The sequence below is a fragment of the Lissotriton vulgaris genome, chromosome 11 (genome assembly GCF_964263255.1).
Source record: "Lissotriton vulgaris chromosome 11, aLisVul1.2, whole genome shotgun sequence".
In the NCBI taxonomy this organism is placed as follows: Eukaryota; Metazoa; Chordata; class Amphibia; order Caudata; family Salamandridae; genus Lissotriton; species Lissotriton vulgaris.
Window position 1 is genome coordinate 464,032,487 of NC_141699.1, and position 12,414 is coordinate 464,044,900.

At 45.2% G+C, this 12,414-nt stretch overlaps 1 long non-coding RNA gene across 1 annotated transcript in view; it reads left to right on the forward strand.

The window, feature by feature from the left end:
- The window catches only part of LOC147679982 (uncharacterized), a 119,504-nt gene extending 110,993 nt beyond the window's left edge, over positions 1-8,511 (forward strand). The window contains exon 3 of the long non-coding RNA XR_015301020.1: positions 8,091-8,511. This is a non-coding gene — a long non-coding RNA (uncharacterized LOC147679982). The remainder of the gene's footprint in view (positions 1-8,090) is intronic.
- Positions 8,512-12,414: the final 3,903 nt, after the last annotated feature.

Here is a 12,414-nt window from a genome sequence, read left to right on the forward strand (position 1 = left end):
TCTAAAGTTCATATGTATGTTTTTAGGATGTATGACATTACAACGCATGCTTTTACCACGCATGCTTTTACATCGCAAGTTTTACAACTCATGCCTTTACAACGCATAGTGTTGAGGGGTGCTGGATAGTGAATAGTTTAATTTACTATTCCAACTCCAGTCCCCGTGGATAGTAGGGAAGGTGTTGGATAGTAAATTAAATCTATTCCCTATCCTAGAGCGCTCCCCAGCGCAATGCGTTGTAATGGTTTGCGTGGTAAAAGTTGCGATGTAAAGGCACTGCGTGGTAAAATTTGCGTTGGAAAGGATGTTTCCCATGTTTTTATGGCAGCCCTGAGCAATTTATTATGTATTAGGATGAAACGCATTGGCTGTGTCCTTGGCTGTATTCGTGCCCCGGTATCTCTATGCACAAGAAAGGAATAAAAGATGAAATTCATACAATACTAAATAGTTTTTCTGATGTCTTACTGTGTAGTTCTAGCCTCCTCTTTTTGACTTTATTGTGAAGAATTATCAGGTGAACATATAATAATAGTTAGGTTTGTTTGTACTGTCTTTTTTAAGATGGAAAACGTGAAGCAATCAAATTATTTACCCCTCCAATATTCTTGGTAGTTGTGACTGAGCAATAGAAAAACTACAGCTATCTGAATTTTTTCTGAATAAAATTCTCACATATTCCTTGTTACAGCACAAGAAGAGATCATTTGAAGAAAGTTAGCATCTCATCATGGCACCCCCTACCATTTAAAACATTTTTTTTCGGCATGTAACAGCTGACCAACAAGGAAAAAAGACTGTGCCTAGACGATCAGCAGTACAAGCCATTTTGCGTGCAGTACATACCATTCCACTCAAAGTATCCACTGGAACAATCATTGGGTACAAACAAGATTAAACTGGCATCAATTTCACTGAATGATACTTCAAATGAAGTAACGAATAGCTGTGAAATCTACGGATAAGCCAAGTGTTCATGTTTATCAAACCCGAAATTATTTGAATTAACTTATATGGGACTGATCAAAATTCTTCTTCTATTCTTCCATTGATTTAATAGAGCAGGATCCCACACAGCCACATATCCCTACTGCCTCACATCTCCAATTGCTTAGAAACATATTTGTTTGCCACAACAGTAAGTGTATAGAGACCACTGGTGAGCTTCTCAATAGATGTCTTCCCCGACGTGAAGGATTTCCTGAAATATCTCAAAATGTATCAACTTAAAATACATAGGATTTTTACTCAATTTAAAAGGTGTTATTTTCCTATATTTTGACAATGTGAGAGGAGAGTGAATTTCACAACAAGGATTATCAATGGCATGTATGGGTTTATTGATATTTTTCTTCGCTGTTGACCATTTGGAAGAAATTGGGATATTACTTGAGGGGTGAATACGCACCACAATTAATTTTCACACTCTTGCCAGGGTGAACTATTAAAGTTACTAATTTTACTAGAACTAAACCCCCTGGTAACTATCTCACATAGTAGACAGACTTAACTTAGAGCCAATATGTAAAGTATTGATGAATTACCAAAACAGTAATAACGTCAGAACTCAACACAAGAACAATCCCAAACCAAATTAGAAACATAAGAGTACACTATAATGAATAAAATAACACTCAAAATGACAAAAATTCAATAAGGGAAATCATAGTTATACATTTTTAAAGATTAAGGTGCACAGCAGTGCCAAAAAATGTTAAGTGCCAACTGCGGTAATCTGGCTGTTCTTCACCAGTACCTACGCTCAATTTTAGGCCAACCACGATCGAGACAATTCAGAGACAGGGACCATTTTCGACGTGGTCAGAAGATTTACCTTTGGACATAGGGCCCTATTTATGAAGGGGTTGCATTACCTTTGCACCATCCAATGTGCTGCATACACAACAAATCTCCTAAATGCAATTTATCAAGCCAAGCAAGACCACTTTGCATAGCCCTGAGTGGCTTGATAAATCAGGGGTAACGCAACGCAGTAAAAATTACTTTGATGTGTTACTGTGCCCTGGGAAAGCATACCATGGGTGTTGCACAGGTTTTCCCACACAACACCCATGGATTTTGAGGCATTCCCAGATTTACCATCACTGGCAGGTACCATTCAATGAGCTCATCATCTCTGGGAATGGGGTGAGCATCAGTCTTGGTGACTGAGTTGAGCCCCTTGCAATCTGCATAGAATCTAAGTTCTGGTGTGGTTCCTGGAGAAGCCCTTGTTACCAAAACCATGGGCTGGCCCAAGGACTACAAGAAGGTGCAATCACCTCCAATTCTAGCATCCTAGAAAACCCTTATCCTTGAGACTGACCCTCACCATATAAGACAGCCTGTAAGTTTTGTTTTTGAAAGGCATGCTGTTCCATGTGTCAATTGCATCTATACCAATTGTTTAGCCCAGGGGTAAGGGAAAAAGAGAGGAGAACAGTCCCAGTAACTGGCAACAATCTCTCTGCTGCTCCGCTATCCATGTGGGAGAAGACAGCTCCCACTACTGACCTATCTTGCTCCTTGGAAAAGAGTAGGTCAGGGAGGGGTTTACTCTCTTCCTCCTCACCACCATCTATCACCATGAGTATTGTTTACTCAGTTGTGTCAAAATATGAAATGAGGTGACTCTCATGCAGATCCCTTGATGGGTTCCTGAATGTCAGGAGGTCCTCCAGGTAGGTGACCTTACTATTTTCTTTCCTTGATTTCATAAGGACCTATTCATCCATCCTGGAAGGCCTGGGGCTCCAGGGGCTCCATGACCCACACTTTCTGGCCAAGTTGGTATTCTGGTCATACAATTGCTTTATCATTTCTCAGCTGGCCTCAAAATTCTCTGTGGCTTTGTTCCCGAAGTATTTCATCTGAACTCTTAGGGTTAACATGTAGCTCACTTCATCTTGTGGGGCTTTGTGGGAGCCTTCTACCACCCCTCTTTTTACAATAGATAGTGAAAGTTTCTCAAACAATCCAGCCAAACAGGAGTTCAAAAGGGCTAAACCCTGTGTGGAACTTGCCCAAAGAAGGAATGACAACAGGGCATCCTACTTACGGATCAGGGGCTCTGATTGGTCCATAATCATGCCCTTCAGAGTCTTGTTGAATCACTAAAACATCCCATTTGTTTGGGGGTGGAGAACATGTGGCTACCTTCCACTTATCCCACATAGCCTTCATGTAGGCAGACATGCAGTTGGTGTCCTGTCAGACACAACCTCCTTGGAGAAACCCACACAGGGAAAGATACCCTTCAGTGCCCTGGTCACCACAGATGCACTCACTGTCCTTAGAGGTATCTCATCAGGGCATCTTATGGCATGGTCTGAGGCCCAACAATATCAATACCCACCTTTTCACAGGGGATTCTAACCAGGGACAAAGCCGGGGAGTCTTACGCTTTACCTCTGACTTGCCACTGGGCTGTCAGGTAACACAGGACCTTCAGAATGCATCTGAGTTAGTCCACATCTGGGGCCAATAAAAGTGGGTGGCATGATGGTCAAAGGTTAAGACCTGCTACAGATGCCCTCCCAATAGAATCTCATGAGCCAGCACCAGTAAGAAGGCCTTATCCCATTAGGGGACCACTGCCACTCTAGTCGACCCAGGCTCAGGGACATTTGGCTCACTATGCAGAGGACTATTCTTCCAATAAATGTGTGATCACCAGAGGTGTCACCATTGACATTGGCCTCAGCCTGTCATTGCAGGTCCTCAAGAGTGGGGCACTCTCTCTACACCTTGCAGAATTCTGCCTAAGATGGTGCTCCTGCAGCTTGCCACCTGGCTACCGCAGGCAGGTCTGCGAGGGCAGCAATGTTTTCCCCTATAGGCTCTGGGGTCTCTCCCTCATGATCGGCCTCCTCCTAGACCATGGGATCGTCTAGGGCAGGGATCTCCAACCTTTTCTGTAACTAGAGCTGCTCATGTTCAATGAAAGCGATTCTGAGCTACTAATATTATTAGTGCTGTAATAGTGACCACGTAAGATAAGGCTATAGTAGCCAACCCATGCAAGATTACCAGCAGTGATCACCTCAGTGTATCATGCAGAGTTGCCAGCACTAAATCAAAAAGTTTTTTTTCAATTTGGAATTCCTTTACATGGGTAATACTGGCCAGTAATAGTTGCAATGCCACAGTCATCAGGGTAATATTGCATGATTGAAATATATTTCGGCAATCAATTATTCTCTAAACATCAGCTTCTGAGTTTGAACACACACATGTTCATCACGAAGATATACCTTTCAGTTTTGGGATACATATATTAATTCAACCCAACAAAAGTTTCTAATTTAGTGTGCTGGCTGCACACAGGAGAGCTACTTACAAGTAGCTGGAGAGCTATCAATAGCTCATGAGCAACTCATTGGGGAAGCCTGGTCTAGGGCATGTTTCCAATGCCCCTGCCCTTCCTCTTCCTGGCAGGTACCTGGGCCAATGTTTTATGCTCCAGGCCATTCTGCCTCCCCTGACAAGCTGCCATGGACTGTGTGGTTAACAACTCCCACTCAGGTAATCCCAACATCTCAAGATGAGACTTGAGCGCCACCTCTTTCCAAAGAAGTGTGCTCTAGTTCATTCCCTACCAGACATTCTATAGGCTTTTCTGGACTCATAGCTACTCTCAGAGAATAGGGGACCCCATCCCACTCTAGTCAAATCAAATTCAAATGGTAGTGGCTTACCTGGTTCTCTGCTGTCATAACCAGGTGGGCTTCAGTAGGGATAACCTGTTCAGAAGTCACCAGATGACTCCTGACTGTAGTCATGCGGCGCCTGTGTTTCTCAGGGCCTCCGCCATCTGTCCATTGGTGATGAGCCACTGCCTGTACATTTCAGCACTGTCAAACATGTGAGCAGTAGGTGCCATCTCTCTGTCACCAAGGAACACTATGGTAACCTCTGTACTACCCCCAAGGAAATTGGGGCAACCTCCTCCCCCCAGACAACACTGACACTACATTCTGTAGGCCCACAAGAGGGGTCCGCTTTTTCCTGGGATAGATAGCATCTCCTTTTTTTAGACTTACAGCACTTGGGCTGATAAGGCCTTTGGGGGTCTTTCCACTAAACCTTCTCCTCCAATGGTCAGACGAGAACGGGGGCCCCTTCCCATAAATAGTCTCTTGGGGGCCTTTAGAGAACAAACTCCTTTTGGTTTTCGCTACTCTGCCCATCCTTCTGTTATGGTGACCTAACCATCCTTACTTGTGGTTCCCACCAAGCACATTATTGGACACACTGGTACTGATGTTAGTCCACTTTCCAAGCTTTCTGGGTATAGCTAGCTTGAAATCAATAAGGTACTTGTGCAGCTCTGCAGAGCAATTAATCGAGATGTGCTTCTTCATCATCAGATTATGAAGCCCTTGCTAATTATTTACTTTGCTGCCCTTCCCTCAACCATCCATCCAGTGCCTTACTTGATGAATCCAAAAAGAAAATCCATTGGAGGTATGACGGTACAACGCGTGGCATTACCACACGTACCGTTACCACGCAGGTTTTACAACGCAAGTCGTTACAACGACTTGCGTTGGGGGGCGCTGGATAGTGGAATAGTTTAATTTACTATTCCAACTCCAGTCCCCGTGGATAATAGGGAAGGTTTTGGATAATAAATTAAACTATTCCCTATCCTACAGCGCCCTCCAGCGCAAGTCATTGTTATGACTTTCGTTGTAAAACCTGCGTGGTAACGGTACTGCGTTGTAAAAGTTCAATTGTAAAGGATGTTCCCCAATCCATCACTGGTGTGACTGCTTTTAGCTATCCCCGAACCTCGGGCAATAATTCTCAGGGGTCAGTCCAAATTTTGTGATAAGGGCTTCCTTCATGGGGGCATTTTTCATCTGGTCAGCTACTTCAGTGGTCAACAAGGTATCCCTCTCAGGAATGAGCATATGCTTCCACAGACTACCCCCCCCCCACCCCCCTCAGTACTCCTATGGGATGCACTGCAAATGCAGGACCAACTCATGTGCTGCAAACCACTTATCTGTGTCAACCATTACCAAATAGCTACACACCAGAGCCTAGATTTACGAAGCCATTGTGTAAACATTGTGCCATGTAAGGCAGCGCAAAGCAATGCATAGTCTCCAGTGAGATTTACTACACCAGGCAAAACCACATTGCCTGGCTGGTAAATCTGGAGTTACTCAATGTAGCTCATGTTACTCCCTAACTTTACTCTGCCCTAGAAAGGTGGTCCATGGGTGGAGAGTGGTTTTTCCCATGCCTGCTTCCATTGATTTTGGTGCATTCTTCGATTTACTAAGATGAACAAACCTGAGAATGTGTCAAAATGCTATGTCTTCAAAGGTAAGGTGTAACGAGGAGAAGCATTTTGATTTCTCCTCATTTTTCCCTCTTTCTATGTGTGCTGCATTCTACAGCACACAAATAAAGAGGAAAAATCCTCAGAGGATTCTTTTGTGCAGGAAGATTTCTTCTCTTGCATAAATCAATCCTGTGTGTAACACAGGCACAATTTTAACATGGGACAAGTGTACCTGCATAAGCGCTTGGCATCCATAAGTGTGTCATTGCAGGCCGACAGCAGTAAATGCTTCATATGTTAGTAGTTATTAGTCATTTCTGCTCTCTCCATTTGATGTGACACAAAGCAGCAAGCCTTCTTGCTGCATTGTGCTGCGTCACATCTTAGTAATGAGTCCAGAACTTCAGTGGTAATGTGTAAAGTATTTAGGCATTACCAAAACAACAAATTTAAAACACAACACAATAAAAATCCCAAACAAATGTAGTCAAATAAAGTACATTTTAATAAATAAAATGGCACCAAAAACCAAAAACAATCAATAAAGAAAATTTGAGTTTTTAATTTTTTAAGTTTAAGGTTCAAAATATGGCGAAACATTATGCATCAACTGCAGTCGTCTGGTTTTGTTTGGCCGATATGTAGGTGTAAGTTAAGCCTGACTGCGATTTAGTGTAGGTCGGAAACAGAAATCAGGTTCGACCTGGACAAAAGTTTTCGCTTCAGACTTAGGGGGTCATTAGGATGGCGGACGGACGCCCCCGAGGAAGAGGGACCGTCCGCATGGGCAGCGGCGGTCTCTCCATGCAAATTAGGATATGACCGCCACCCTGGCGGTCACATCCTGTTCCTTTAACCTTGCGACGGGTACTGCTTGAAGCAGCACCCGCCGCAAGGTTAAAAATGCATGTTTCACATTTACATGCACAAAGCGGCAGGCACCACGCGGTGCCTGCCGCTTTTCTGTGCATGTAAATGCTGGGGGGTACCATAGGTACTCCCCATGTGCACCCCCCACCCCCGACACCCTGGGGGCACACAAAGGGCCCCCTAATACGAAAGACCACATGCTTTTCCACGGCGGAAAACCCGCTGTGGAAAAGCATGTTTTCGCATGAATCCTAATATGACTGGCGGTGTCTGATAGACACCGCCACCATATTAGAAATTTTCCGCCGCTGGACCGCGGCGGAAAAGCGGCGGACGGTCTTCACGTCCGCAGTTGACCCTCCTGCCATCCTAATCTGGCGGGGGGGTCTTTGCAATCACCGCAGTGGTGAATCCGCATCCTCCGGGCCGGCGGTGGCTTCCGCCAGCCCGGAGGATGCGAATTCACCGCAATCCTAATCGGCTCCTATGTCTTTGAAATGGAAGTCAAAATCAATCAGCGGGGCAAGTCAGTAGGTTGTTGCCAAAGAGGGCTCCACATCATTGCATATCTACTGGATGAGGTATTGTGGAGCTGTTGACTTTTGGCAGGCAAGCTCAGAGCATGAGAAATCTGAACTTCGCATCCAGAGAAGTCCCTCACCCGACACCAGATGAAGATTTCTACATTAGTCACTAAATCAGTTTTCTGATGCACAGATTCTTCTAAAAGTTAAGGCTGCAGGATGCAGCAACAGAAGGCTCCACGGTGCCAGATACCTTCTCTCTAAGGTCCTGCTAAGTTGGACTTACTGCTGTGGAGAGTAATGGAAGTTTGAACAGATTAGTGTTTTAGAGTTATTATATTGCTTGAAATCAATATAAATTATAATATTCTAAAATGTTTTTATTTTATCTTTGCTAGGTAAAGCAGGAATATCTAATTCATCAGCCTCACCTGCCTTGCCCACCCTGCCTGAGGAAAGAAGATCACAGCCTTCAGAGGGAACAGCACTCGTGCATATGAGGATGATCTGTACGAATACTGGCTTATCAGGTTTCTGTAGCCAATGCACTATGCCTCTCCATCACCTGGACGGCACAAGGTCTAATATTTCCAAAAGAGTACCTTTCCCATTATGCACACCATAGACCCCAACAAGATCAATGTGGCCTCACACCAAGAGCTGTGGTCAGACTTATCCTTGCTCCTAAGACAACCACTTTCATAACATCTGCTGTGCAGCCAGAACACACTACACCTGTGGACACCTTCTCAAGGTCACAGGTTTTCTGCAAACGACTGGGGCAGGACTTTCAGCAGGGAGGGATGCTCAGAGTGCAGTCACCAACGACTGGGGCAGGACTTTCAGCAGGGAGGGATGCTCAGAGTGCAGTCACCAACGACTGGGGCAGGACTTTCAGCAGGGAGGGATGCTCAGAGTGCAGTCACCAATGTCAACATAAATCGTAGAAACCTGATGGGTGCCACTACTGGGCTGGACATTAAGATGATATATATTACTGAACTTCTAAGGGACCAGAATCTCTCCTGAGGGCCCAAAATGATATTCAGAGAGTCAAAAATGATCATCTGGAGTGCCACCTGAGTGTTCACATTTTGGAGTGGTACACGAAGGCTTAAGAGCATTTTCTGTAGAAGTGTCTCAACTAGCTGCAGCGTTCCATGGTCAAGCATCACCTGTTGCCTGCATTATGCTCACATATTTCCATTCTACTCTTGGACTATTGTCTGGAAAAGGATCCAAAGCATTTGCTGCCTAATCTTTAGCTTCTAAACCAATATACAAGTTAACTTATTGTCAGAGAATCTGAAATATATTTTTTGTTCTAATTTATACACTGTATACAACAATGAATGAAAATATTGTTATGACCTTTTCAATACATGAATTAAATATTACATTGATCTGTTATTAAAAAATACATACTTCTTTAGAAATTTCACATATTTTCCAGCCATTCACTATGTAGACATACAATGCAAATTTTTTCATAATACAAATGTTAATTACCGTAATTTTAGTATGTCAAACTTCAGCCATAGAACCGTGTAATGTCAGCAGTTTATTACAACAGTGTTATCCATCCAAAACCCAGCAAGGGAGAAGGATACATCAACAATGCACACAAACTCTTGTCTGCAATGAAACCATGCAGAGTAGATACAACATTAGGAAGTACAGAATTAAATATAAAAAGTATAATGATGCATATCAATGAATAATGACAAAGAAATTATGACTTTTGCAATGCAATGCACATAATGATTCCATTGAATGTGAAGATATATAGTCATGGTTAGATTTTTCTAGCAAGTTGTTCTCCAAATACATTAGAAACAAAAATGGCAGTCTTCAGCCAAACATTGGGCTGTCCTCACGTTTAAACAAATATTAAACTCAGACACAGTGCTAGACAACACCAAATTTCAACAGTATGCTACAGTTGAGTTTATGAAGTCTGAATCCTAGTTATTGATTTTGACAGAGATACAACATGTGTCAGGTACCTTGCAAGAAACTCATTTACATTGGTATCACCCCACGACTGAAAGGAAGTGTCCTGCTATTTTTTAATAAACATTCCACCAATGTTCAGGCAACTTGCACAGCAGAACTCCTAATAGCCATTATTAATGTAACACTCCTAAATGTCAGTGATTGACAAAACATATTGAAAATACAATATTGGGTGGCCAACAGGGGCGTAGCTACAGCTTGTGGCGCCCGGGGCTATCCCTCAGATTGCCGCCCCTAGGGGGGCGGGGGGCTGCTGGGGAAAAAGGACGGCGAGCACTTGAAAGAGGTCCGAGAGACACGTAGTATCGCCGCTAATAGTTACCTCGATCATGCAAGTTACATGCACGTACATGACGCGGTCCAAGGCTACACAGTTGAATACACCGGTGACTGGCAGAGTGATGAAGAGAATGAGGAGGGTGCGGGAGAGAGAGGCCAGGGAGTGATAAAGAGAATGAGGAGGGCCAGTGTGAGGGAGAGGCCAGGGAGTGATGTAGAGAATTAGGAGGGCCACTGTAAGGGAGATAGGCCAGGGAGTGATGAAGAGGATGAGGAGGGTGTGAGGGAGAGAGGCCAGGGAGTGATGAAGAAGATGAGGAGGGTGTGAGGGAGAGAGGCCAGGGAGTGATGAAGAGGATGAGGAGGGTGTGAGGGAGAGAGGCCAGGGAGTGATGAAGAGGATGAGGAGGGTGTGAGGGAGAGAGGCCAGGGAGTGATGAAGAGAATGAGGAGGGCCAGTGTGATGGAGAGAGGCCAGGGAGTTATGAAAAGAATGAAGAAGGCCGGTGGAGGAAGAGAAACCAGGGAGTGATGAAAAGAATCAGGAGGGCTGGTGAGAGGGAGAGAGGCCAGGGAGTGATGAAAAGAATGAGGAGGGTAGGTGTGAGGGAGAGAGACCAGGGAGTGATGAAAAGAATGAGGAGGGTTGGTACGAGGGAGAGGAGCCAGGGAGTGATGAAGAGAATGAGGAGGGTGTGAGGGAGAGAGGCCAGGGAGTGATGAAAAGAATGAGCAGGGTGTGAGGGACAGAGGCTAGGGAGTGATCAAGAGGATGAGGAGGGCCAGTGTGAGGGAGAGATGCCAGGGAGTGATGAAAAGAATGAGGAGAGTGTGAGGAAGAGAGGCTAGGGAGTGATGAAAAGAATGAGGAGGGCCGGTGTGAGGGAAAGAGGTCAGGGAGTGATAAAAAGAATGAGGAGGGTCGGTATGAGGGAGAGAAGCCAGGGAGTGATTAAGAGAATGAGGAGGGTGTGAGGGAGAGATGCCAGGGAGTGATGAAAAGAATGAGCAGGGTGTGAGGAAGAGAGGCCAGGGAGTGATGAAAAGAATGAGTAAGGGCGGTGTGAGGGATAGAGGTCAGGGAGTGATGAGAAGAATGAGGAGGGTCGGTATGAGGGAGGGAGAGAAGCCAGGGAGTGATGAAGAGAATGAGGAGGGTGTGAGGGAAAGAGGCCAGGGAGTGATAAAGAGAATGAGGAGGGCCAGCGTGAGGGAAAGATGCCAGGGAGTGATGAAAAGAAGGAGCAGGGTGTGAGGGAGAGAGGTCAGGGAGTGATGAAAAGAATGAGGAGGGCCGGTGTGAGGGATAGAGGTCAGGCAGTGATGAAAAGAATGAGGAGGGTCGGTATGAGGGAGAGAAGCCAGGGAGTGATGAAGAGAATGAGGAGGGTGTGAGGGAGAGAGGCCAGGGAGTGATAAAGAGAAAGAGGAGGGCCAGTGTGAGGGAGAGATGCCAGGGAGTGATGAAGTGAATGAGCAGGGTGTGAGGGAGAGAGGCCAGGGAGTGATGAAAAGAATGAGGAAGGCCGGTGTGAGGGATAGAGGTCAGGGAGTGATGAAAAGAACGAGGAGGGTCAATATGAGGGAGGGAGAGAAACCAGGGAGTGATGAAGAGAATGAGCAGGGTGTGAGGAGAGATGCCAGGGAATAAGGAAGGGGATGAAGAGTGGCGGCGGTGAGCATGACATGTTTTCAAAAGAAAAACAATTTAGTGCCATGAGGCGACTCAGTTCTTGGTCGTGAGCACTGAAACCTTTCTAACAAAACACAAGATAGCATAGGAAACTGTGAGCATAGCACATGTTGTGGAAGAAAGGTATCCCAAGAGCAGGGTGGGGTGAGTACAGTAGAGAGAAATGTCTGCACCCTGTGCCTCTGCGAACCCCCTGTGACCCATCGCATGATGTCTCTGGTTACCAGAAAACTGCTAGGCGCTCGGCAAACTAGAGAGAGGACTTCATTTTCCTAATGGGCTGGAAGTGCAGCCAATTGTGGGGAGCTGAGAGCTGCCTGTGGGCTGAGCCTGTTACCGATACCCCCAAGTCTACCCAGGGCACAGGAATCACTGCCGAGACTTGAGACTCGGGCTAGGACGCAGCACCAGGGCAGGGCTGCCGATAATCCATCTGCCCCTATGCATTCATCTATCCATCTGGCCATGCACCTCAATCCATCAATACCGGCAGAGATGCGTCCACCCACCCACTTACAGTGCAAACACTCAAACTCATCTCTCTGTTCACCAAACCACTCCTCCATCCATCTATTCACCCATTTCCAAGCATCTATCCACAAATTTGTGCCAATTATTCCATTCACCCATTGATACTGATGCATTCCTTTTATATATTCATTGCTCCATATCCAAGTTTTCTTACTGCACAATTAAGCATAAATCCATACACCGACCCACAGCTGTGTAATTAT